The sequence below is a fragment of the Arvicola amphibius genome, chromosome 7 (assembly GCF_903992535.2).
Source record: "Arvicola amphibius chromosome 7, mArvAmp1.2, whole genome shotgun sequence".
NCBI lineage: Eukaryota > Metazoa > Chordata > Mammalia > Rodentia > Cricetidae > Arvicola > Arvicola amphibius.
The window spans coordinates 98,239,708-98,248,910 of NC_052053.1; positions in this window are offsets into that span (position 1 = coordinate 98,239,708).

Sequence of the window (9,203 nt, forward strand, 5' to 3'; positions counted from 1 at the left end):
CCCCAGTGGTCAGCGTCTTCACACACCATGAGGTTCATAGTTTACAGGGAGGCTCATGGTCGGCCTACTGTTCCCTTTTCCCTGCTCCTCTCCCTATATTAGACCCTTAACTCTGTTTTATGCAAAATAAAATTCAGAAATTGATGGCCATCTATTGCAGTACTGCAGATGAACTTGAGGCCTTTACACATTGAAGTCATGTTCTCTTACCACTGTGCCTATCCCTGCTTGTTCTTAATGGAAATACCACTCTACCATAGACTTGACTAGGGTACCTGACAGGATTCTAGTGGTGATGTTCACAAGGAATTAGCCTGACTTTTAAATCTCAAAAGACATAGCTGCAACAGTCACATCAGGTGGCCATTTTTTCATAGTATCTGTCCTGCTGACGGTTGTAGTTCTCTTATGGTCTTGGCTTTGTTTAAGGTGGAACAGCAGATAGGAACGGAGCGGACACTTCATACAATGTAGTGTATGATGTTGGACGTGGAAGAAAATGTTTCAGCCATTTCCAGTGTCATACCTGAGAGGTCAAAGAGGCCTCTCAGGGTGCTGGTAAGATGGCTCAGCAGATAAAGGTGTTTGTCATACAAACCTAGCTTGATCTCAGTAACCTGAATAAAGTTGGAAGGAGCAAATGGATTCCATACAGCTATCCTCAGACTTAACAATTGAAAATAAAAAATTTTTAAATTAAAAGATAATTTTTTAAAACAGCCTTTTAAAGTGAGGTCTGTAATAAAACTTACTGGTTTGACCCAGCTATTACCACTGCCCAGTGTTGGCAAAAAGTTACAGTCATTGGCTTTTCTCCATAAGTAAAACAGTTTTGATTTCTGCTGCCTAAGACTGGTACTTGAAGAAAAAATACTAGTATGCCTTGTGCTATACCTGAGGGTTTCTAAACTGTTTATTGATCTTGGCTGTCTCTGTCTTCTAATACCTGATCTGGGAGCTCAGGAATATTAAAGGGAGATTTCAGCTACCTCATTTCTCTTCCAGTTCTTTGGCTTAAAAGACTTCCAGCACAGGCCAGTGAAGTGGCTCAGCAGCTGGTAAAGGCCCTTGTTGCCAAACCTGACAACCTGGGTTCAATCCCCAGGATCTACATGGTGGAAGGAGAAAACTGACACCCAAAGTTCTACTCTGTTCTCTACATGTACACTTGTATACCCACACAGATAATAAAATTGTGGGGGGGGTGTTCCAGCAAGTTGCAATAGCCATGTCTGAGTTGGAGTGGTGGTGAGCCATTTTATGCGCCGCAGGGATGGACAGTTTTATACTTGTTATGAAATGGAACAGACTGAGTTGGGAGAAAGGGCAAGGTGGTTCATTATCACATTGGCTTACATGAAGAGCTGTATTATTTGTACCTTGTATTTGACGAAATGAATCAGTTATGATTGCTGTCTACTGAACACTGCTCTGTAGGAAGCCCTTAGGTATGGACATTTTTACAGCAGCTTGATGAGCCTGACATTAATTTAGGCCAACATTCTGCTGCTTAGAAACCAGGGTTAGTCTCATCGTCCTGTAACATATTAAGAAGGTTTTTGGTTTCTTGTTTGTTGATTTGGTTTTGGTATTTTGGCTTTTTGTTTTGTCCTGTATCAGGGTCTTCCTTTGCTGCCTATCTGATCTGGCATTTGATATGCATCCTATTCTAGGATCCTAACTATAGTATCTGCAATCCTGCTTCAGCCACCAAGTGCTAGGATTACAGACATATGCAAGCGTGCTTGCATTTATTTCTATAAAAGATGAAAAAACATAGAACCAGGCTGTTTGAGTGATTTGCTCAGATTGCATAGCAGTAGACTTTGCTAGGTGGAAAAGACAAGATTTTAACCTCAGATCAGAGCTGGAGACTACAAAATGAATAGCTGTGAGCTACATAATGCATCTGGCTGCTGTCACGGGCCTGATCAGACCCAAGCACATAGATTCACAAGACACATCACACTCAGCACTGACTTACTCATAAACAACAGCATACTGACTGAGCTGTGTTAGGGTTACCATTGCTGTGATGAAACACCATGACCAAAAGTAACTTGGGGAGGGAAGGGTTTATTTGGTTTATATATCCTGAATCACAGTCCTTTGAAAAAAGCCGAGGCAGGAACTCAAATCCAACAGGAACTGATGCAGAGACCAAGGAAGAGTGATACGTACTGGCTTGCTCAGCCTGCTTTCTTAGAGCACCCAGAACCACCTGTCCAGGGTGGCACCTCATGCAATGGACAGGGTGATCCCACATCAATAATCAATAAAATGCCCTACAGGCTTGCCTACAGCCAGATCTTTCGGAGGCACTTTCTCAACTGAGGTTTTCTCTCAGCTTAACTCTAGCGTGTGTTGAGTTACAGGAGCGGGCAGCACATCAGCCCGGCAAGTGTTTCTCTTCTGTGTGGTGGCTCATCCATCTTCCCAAGGACTATCCTCTACACAAAGATAGAGCTCATGTACAAGAGATGACTTGTGTAAGAGCCACCTGGTTTAGATACCTCGTGCACAAGTGTCACCTCTCAGCTGTCTGGGTGTCTTAGACCAAGGTGTGCCCAGGCATGAGAGTCACTACTGAGAGAAGTTGTATGATGTTTTATTCTTTTAGCTCTTTCGGGGCGGGCCCACCACCCAGCTCCCAGGTAAACACATGGAGGTTTGTTTTTACTTAGAAATGCCAGCTCGACTTGTTTCTAGCCAGCTTTTCTTAAATCATCCCGTCTACCTTTTGCCCCGGGACTTTTCTTTTTCTTCTGTACATCTGACTTTCATTTTTACTCTGACTGGCTGTGTAGCTGGGTGGCTGTCAGGGTCTGGGACCAGGCCAGACCCAAACCATTTCTCGTGCTGTAGTGGAGGTGTGAGAATTAAAACAATTCACATGACTATATGGGAAGGCAGTTTTCAGTGATCTTTCTAGAAGTCCTGAACTCACATCCTGAAAAATCACGCATGTTTATTCTCCAAACAGCTTTTATATCAAGACGTAAACTGAGGGGGAAGCTCATTAGCATTATGTTTCCTAGGGAGAATGACTTAGGTCACGTCCATGCCTGCTCTGTCACATAGACTGAAAAACACCTCTTCCCTAAGCAGCCTCCTAAATTACAATAGGAGGAGCAGAACATATCCTGACCCTTGACTTGGGATGGCGTCAGGCTGTCTCAGTGTCAGAAGGCGAGGCGACCACCTTCTATGTGAAAGGTGCAAATTGTGCCTTGCTAGGTCGCTTAGAATTCTGGCTGCCATACAATGTAGGAATATGGCCTGTATAATCCGGCTTCTACAGGTGGCTGGCCCTTAGCTTTCTCCTCTCCTTGTTCTCTCATTGCTCCTCCTCTTCCTCGTTTCTCCTATTTATACTCTCTGTCTGCCAGCCCCGCCTATCCTTGTTCCTGCCTCGCTATTGGCTGTTCAGCTCTTTATTAGGACCATCAGGTGTTTTAGACAAAGAATCACAGCTTCATGGAATTAAACAAATGCAGCATAAACAAAAGCAACACACCTTAAAATGATATTTTGCAAGAAATAGCTGTTCTCCCTCCTTGAGTCTGTAATTTCCCCCATTTAGGTATAATTTGCCAGTTGAGGGCCATTATTTACATAATAGGCAATCTTGTCTAGTAGCAAATTATTACATCCTCTCAAGAATAAAGCTGAAAGCCAGCCCACAGTCAAGTTTGTAGAGCAGAAATTGTGTCAACCCTAATCTGCACTTGAGAAGTTTAAGATGGAGGGCACATGGAGCCAGCTCCACGAAGGAAGAAGCCCTTCTCTCTAATTCTGAGGGATTTGTTTCTGAGACAGTTTAACTGTTGCCAAACCTGGCCTCAAACTTCTGGGCTCCAGTGGTCCTTTTCCTCTATCTCATGAGCAGCTGGGGTCACAGACTGGCTGGAGGGCAGTTTAAACAACGAGGACAGACAGCAGGACGATAGGACAGGCAGTGAGGGGATGTGGCCTTGGGTAGGAAGCCACCGTGCTTGGAGTAAGGCGACCATATAACATAGATAAAAGTCAAAACTATGGCCACAGCGCCTTAGAAATCAAGCTAAGGCTTAGGCTGCAGGTAGCCTTAAAAGATTTTTCAGTCATAACCTGTCAGGTCTTTGCATGAGAAGGATTAAACACTCTGATGTGTAAACTGGACTGGAAAGCCAAGGAATATAAAATCATCGAAGTCAAACCAGGAAGGTTTCAGTGAGGCAGGTAAGATGAGAAATGACAAAAGGCTTTTGATTTGCATTTCAGGAGCTCTCAGCCGTACAAGACAAATAGCACATTTGCAGGTGGAGTACAGGAGCGTGGTGTGTGATAAGTGATATATCTGGGCCTAATGTCTGGGATGAGGGCGATGAGGGCCCCCCACGTGAGGCCAGGGAGGGCTTCTTAGTAGTACCTTGTAATGATTATGCGCGCACGCACCCACACCCCCCCCCACACACACACACACACTCCCAGTCAGGAAGTTTATCCTCAACTACGATTCCGGTGCTTTTGCTTTTGTCAGGGATTTATATCCTAGCAACTGGAAACGTAGCTCATACAGCAAAGTTCACTGAAAACTTAACAGTGGTGATAAGGTCATTTGGAAGGGTGTGTGTGTGCGCGTGTGTGTGTGCGTGTGTGTGTGTGCACTCATGATAGTGCACATGTGTGTGTTTGCATGAGAACAGCCTTGGGTGTCATACATTCCTCAGGTAATTTGAGACAAGCTCCCCACTGACCTAGAACTAGCCAGATAGGCTAGAATGCCCAACCAGATTCTGGGAGACGGGTCCCAGGGCCCATCTGTCTGTGCTTTTCTAAAGTTGCAAGTTACAGACGGCTTTTTTTTTTTCCCTTTTGAGACAGGGATTTCTCTGTGTAACAGCCCTGGCTGTCCTGGAACTAGCTCTGTAAACCAGGCCAGCCTCAAACTCACAGAGATTTGCCTGCCTCTTTCTCCCAAGTGCTGAGATTAAAGGCTTGTGCCATCACTGCCCAGCTCAAGATGGATTTTTTAAAAGTCCTGGGTATTGAACTTGGGTCCTCACACTTGTCAGGCAAGCACTTTACTGAACTGTTTCCAGTCCTGGATTTTTTTTTTAAATGAGGGTAGTTTACTTACATGTAAGCAGAAGAAATGTCTAAAGTTTTCACTTCTTTAATCTTTTGAGATTATAACATAATTACATGATTTACCCTTCCCTTTTCTCCCTCCAAACCTTCCCATATACTCCTTCCTGCTCTCCTTCAAACTCATGGTCTTTTTGCTCATTAATTGTAGTTAACATATGTGTGTGTGTATCAAATACAACCTGAGAAAAATTCTAAGAGCCAGAGGAACGGGGTTTTGCTGCGAGAATGTCAGAAGCTACACCTACAGTCTCACCATCATGGCTGCCTAAAAATGAGCTGAACAAGAACAACAATAATCTGGGCATGATGGCGCACGTCTTTAATCCCAGCCCTCAGGAGGCAGAGGCAGGTGGGTGTCTGTGAGTTTGAGGCCAGCCTGCAGCCTGGTCTACAGAGTGAGTTCCAGGACAGCCATCCTGTACAGTACAGAGAATCCTGGGGGAGGTGAGGGAAGGGGAGGCACGCAGCAGATTGCTGACAACGCTGATGTGTCTGGGAAGGCTCAAGAGGCCTCAACCCTACACAGAACCACAGGCAACCAAGGGACGCCGAGAAATAGTCTTCCCCAGGGAAGAGCTCAACCATTGGCTATCCAGTACCAAACGGTCAGCCCTGAAAGCATATAACATAAAAGTAACATTATACAGATTCAGCTGTTTGTTTTTAATGTATTGGTTTGCATGCTACAGATTTTCAAACTCTAGAGAACCAAATTCAGTCAGAGTTCAGACCAGAGAAAGTGAAAAACAAAAATTAATCCAGACGTCCACCTCCAGCCATAACAACCATAAAGCTCAGACTAATGAACGAACAGTTTCACTTTTGAGACGCTAGTCGGCAAGCCAACAGAAGGCTGGGAATCCTGAATGAGGAGAAATTTGAGGGAGCCCCACACCTCGGATTTTTTTTTTTTTTTTTTTTTTTTTTTGGATGGCAGTCACGGGGAGGATCCACATAGGACCAATCGCCTTCTGATTGAAGAGACTGATTTAAGAATCTAAGTGAAGCCGGGCGGTGGTGGCGCACGCCTTTAATCCTAGCACTCGGGAGGCAGAGGCAGACGGATCTCTGTGAGTTCGAGGCCAGCCTGGTCTACAAGAGCTAGTTCCAGGACAGGCTCCAAAGCCACAGAGAAACCCTGTCTCGAAAAACCAAAAAAAAAAAAAAAGAATCTAAGTGAAGCTGGGGCAGCTGGCAGTCACAGGGCAAAGATCTGGATAGAGGGAAGCTGAAAAGGAACTTCCAGAATCCCAGGGAGTGGGAGCCATGGAGAAACCTGCATACTGACTTGCTCCTCAGGTTCATGCTCCTATACAACCCTGGACCACCCGCCCAGGGATTGCACCGCCTACAGTAAGCTGGGTCCCACAGAGCTACCTATAGGCCAATCTGATGACCACATTTTTTTCAGTTGAGGTTCCCTCTTCCTAGATGTCTGGTTTGTATCAAGTTAATAAACTGACCAGCACAGAGAAGGAAACTCAAGAACTCCTGTGTGGTGAGGAGACATGAAAGTGACTAGCCCCAATCGAGTCCTATATGACTATGTAGGACATGCAATTGTAGAGGGAAGTTTCTGACCCGTGGAAACCCCCAGTATGGGTCCCATTCATAACGAGACTGAAGTGTCCCTCAAAGCAAGCCTTCTCTAGATTTCCTCACCAGAACCTCAGAATGCTGCATGAAGGAATCAACCCATCTGCAAATAATTGGTGTGCCAAAATAGAGACCAGTGTTTATTAAAGGAAGATGGATAAAGAAACATATCTGTCCCACATCCAAATTACTACTCAAAGAAAAACTGGGAAGACCGTGTTCACAGCCAGAGATGAAATCAATCAGCAGAAACTAACCTTGAAATGACAGGGATGGAGTTGCCAGAGAGGAACATTAATACAGTCATTATAAAGATACAGACCCAGCTGGATGCTGGTGGTGCACGCCTTTAGTCCCAGAACTCAGGAGGCAGAGGCAGGTGAACCTATGAGAGTTTAAGGCCAACCTGGTCTATAAAACAAGGTCCAGGACAGCCAGGGCTGTTACAGAGAAATTCTGTCTCAAAAATAAATAAATAAATAAATAAACAGATCCTTAGAGCTAATATGATTGTATTTGGGGAAAAAATGAAGATATTTCTAAATTATTTTTTAGACAAATATAATTTCTAAAGATAAAAAAATATTGATCTGGAAATGTGGCTCAGCTGTTAAGAGCTTGTATGGAGTTCAATTCCCAGCACCTATAACAGGCAGCTCACAACTGCCTGTAACTCCAGCTCCAGGGGATCGTGTGCCTCTGATATCCATGGGTACCCCCACACATGGCATACACGCACATATACACATGATTAAAAATGAAATAAAAAATTAATATATACACATATATATTTCAAATTGCAAATTATACTGATAGGCTTTAACTAAAAACAATGTGCAAATTCTTGAAAATTGCTGTGAGTAGGTTTTAAGCTTATCCCAAATAAAATGTTAGGTAATTCATATGTTAATTAGTTTTATTTAGCCATTTCATAATATATAAATTAAAACATGTTCTACATGATAAATTCATGTAATCTGTCAAATAAGTTTTAAAAATAAAATGTAATTTTAAAGTCATATTTAGAATGTTCTAGTTTCATTTCTGCTGTCATGATAAAACACCCTGACCAAAAGCAACATAAGGAAGGAGAGGGTTTATCTGGTTGGCAGTTCCAGTCAGTCGCTGGGAAAAGTCAAGGCAGTCACTTGGAGGCAGGCCTGCTTGCTGTTCCATCAAGTACTGACCAAGGAACTCACTTTACTGGCCAAGAGGCATGGCAGGATTATCGAGGATTATGCTGATTGGCACTGGGCTGTGTGTCCAACCTAGAGAATGGCACTGCCTGCAGTGGGCTGGACCCTCCTACTTCCACTTAGAAAGGACAATCCTCCACAGGACAATTTGATCTAGATAATTCTTCAGTTGAGATTCTCTTCCCAGACAATTTTAGATTGTGTCAAATTGACAGTTTATGCTAACTAGGCACAAAGAATAAAAATGATAAAAAGGAAACACTTATTGCATGTAATTTATAGCAGATCAGATGTTGCAGGGAAAAGTGGTAAACAATAGAACGTGCACAGCTGAAACACAGAGAACTGGGAAAATGAGGAGAGGGTGGTGGTGAAGGGAAGGCTAGGGGGTGGCTTGGCTGCTGAGTGCTTCCTGCCCTGCCGGAGGACCAGAGCTCCGTCTCCAGCACTCTGTTGGCTCACACCAACAGAGTCCATCTTCAGAGAATCGAATGCCCTCTTCTGGCCTCTGCCATCACCTGCACACACGTCAACACACACACACACACACACACACACACACACACACCAGTAAATCTTAAAATAAAATAAATAAATATGAGATAAAGACTCTCCGATGCTAACTTTGGCGGATAGCAGATTTGTACGACCTCTGTGCAAGGACGATAAAAGTATGTGAATCATCTGTTTTTTTAAACCAAACACATCTTTATTTTCTAATCTTCAAAAAACCAAATTCTTTTCACAATATAACTATGATAAACTAGGGAAAAAAATGAGTATCTAGGGCTGAAAAGGTGACTGAGTAGTTAAGAGGCTTTCACGGAAGACCCATGTTCAATCGGCAACAGCCACTAGGTGGCTCACACACATCTTTAACTCCAGTTCCAGGGGAAAAATGCCCCCTTCTGGCCTCCTCAGGCACTGCACACTTGTGCTCATACATACATCCAGGCAAAAACACTCAGAATATTTTAAGAGGAAAAAAAAAGCATTTATCTTCAAAGTATTTCCCTTTAAGAGGAACCTTGGTTCTATAGAATCTAAACATTAAGGACTTAAAAAAAATAGTCTACTTCTTTGCCATTGTAAGAGAAAACAGAACCCAGCATAAGCCAAGGCAATCCATTCCTACTTCAGGCCTCTCTCCGGGAAGCAGCCTTGTTATATTATTCCCATTTAGCATAATGTGATCTAACGTAGTCAAACCCTGTGACACATTCCAGCCTCATGCTGGCACAGCCATCAGTCCTCAAGTCCTAAAGTGTCCCAAAAGTC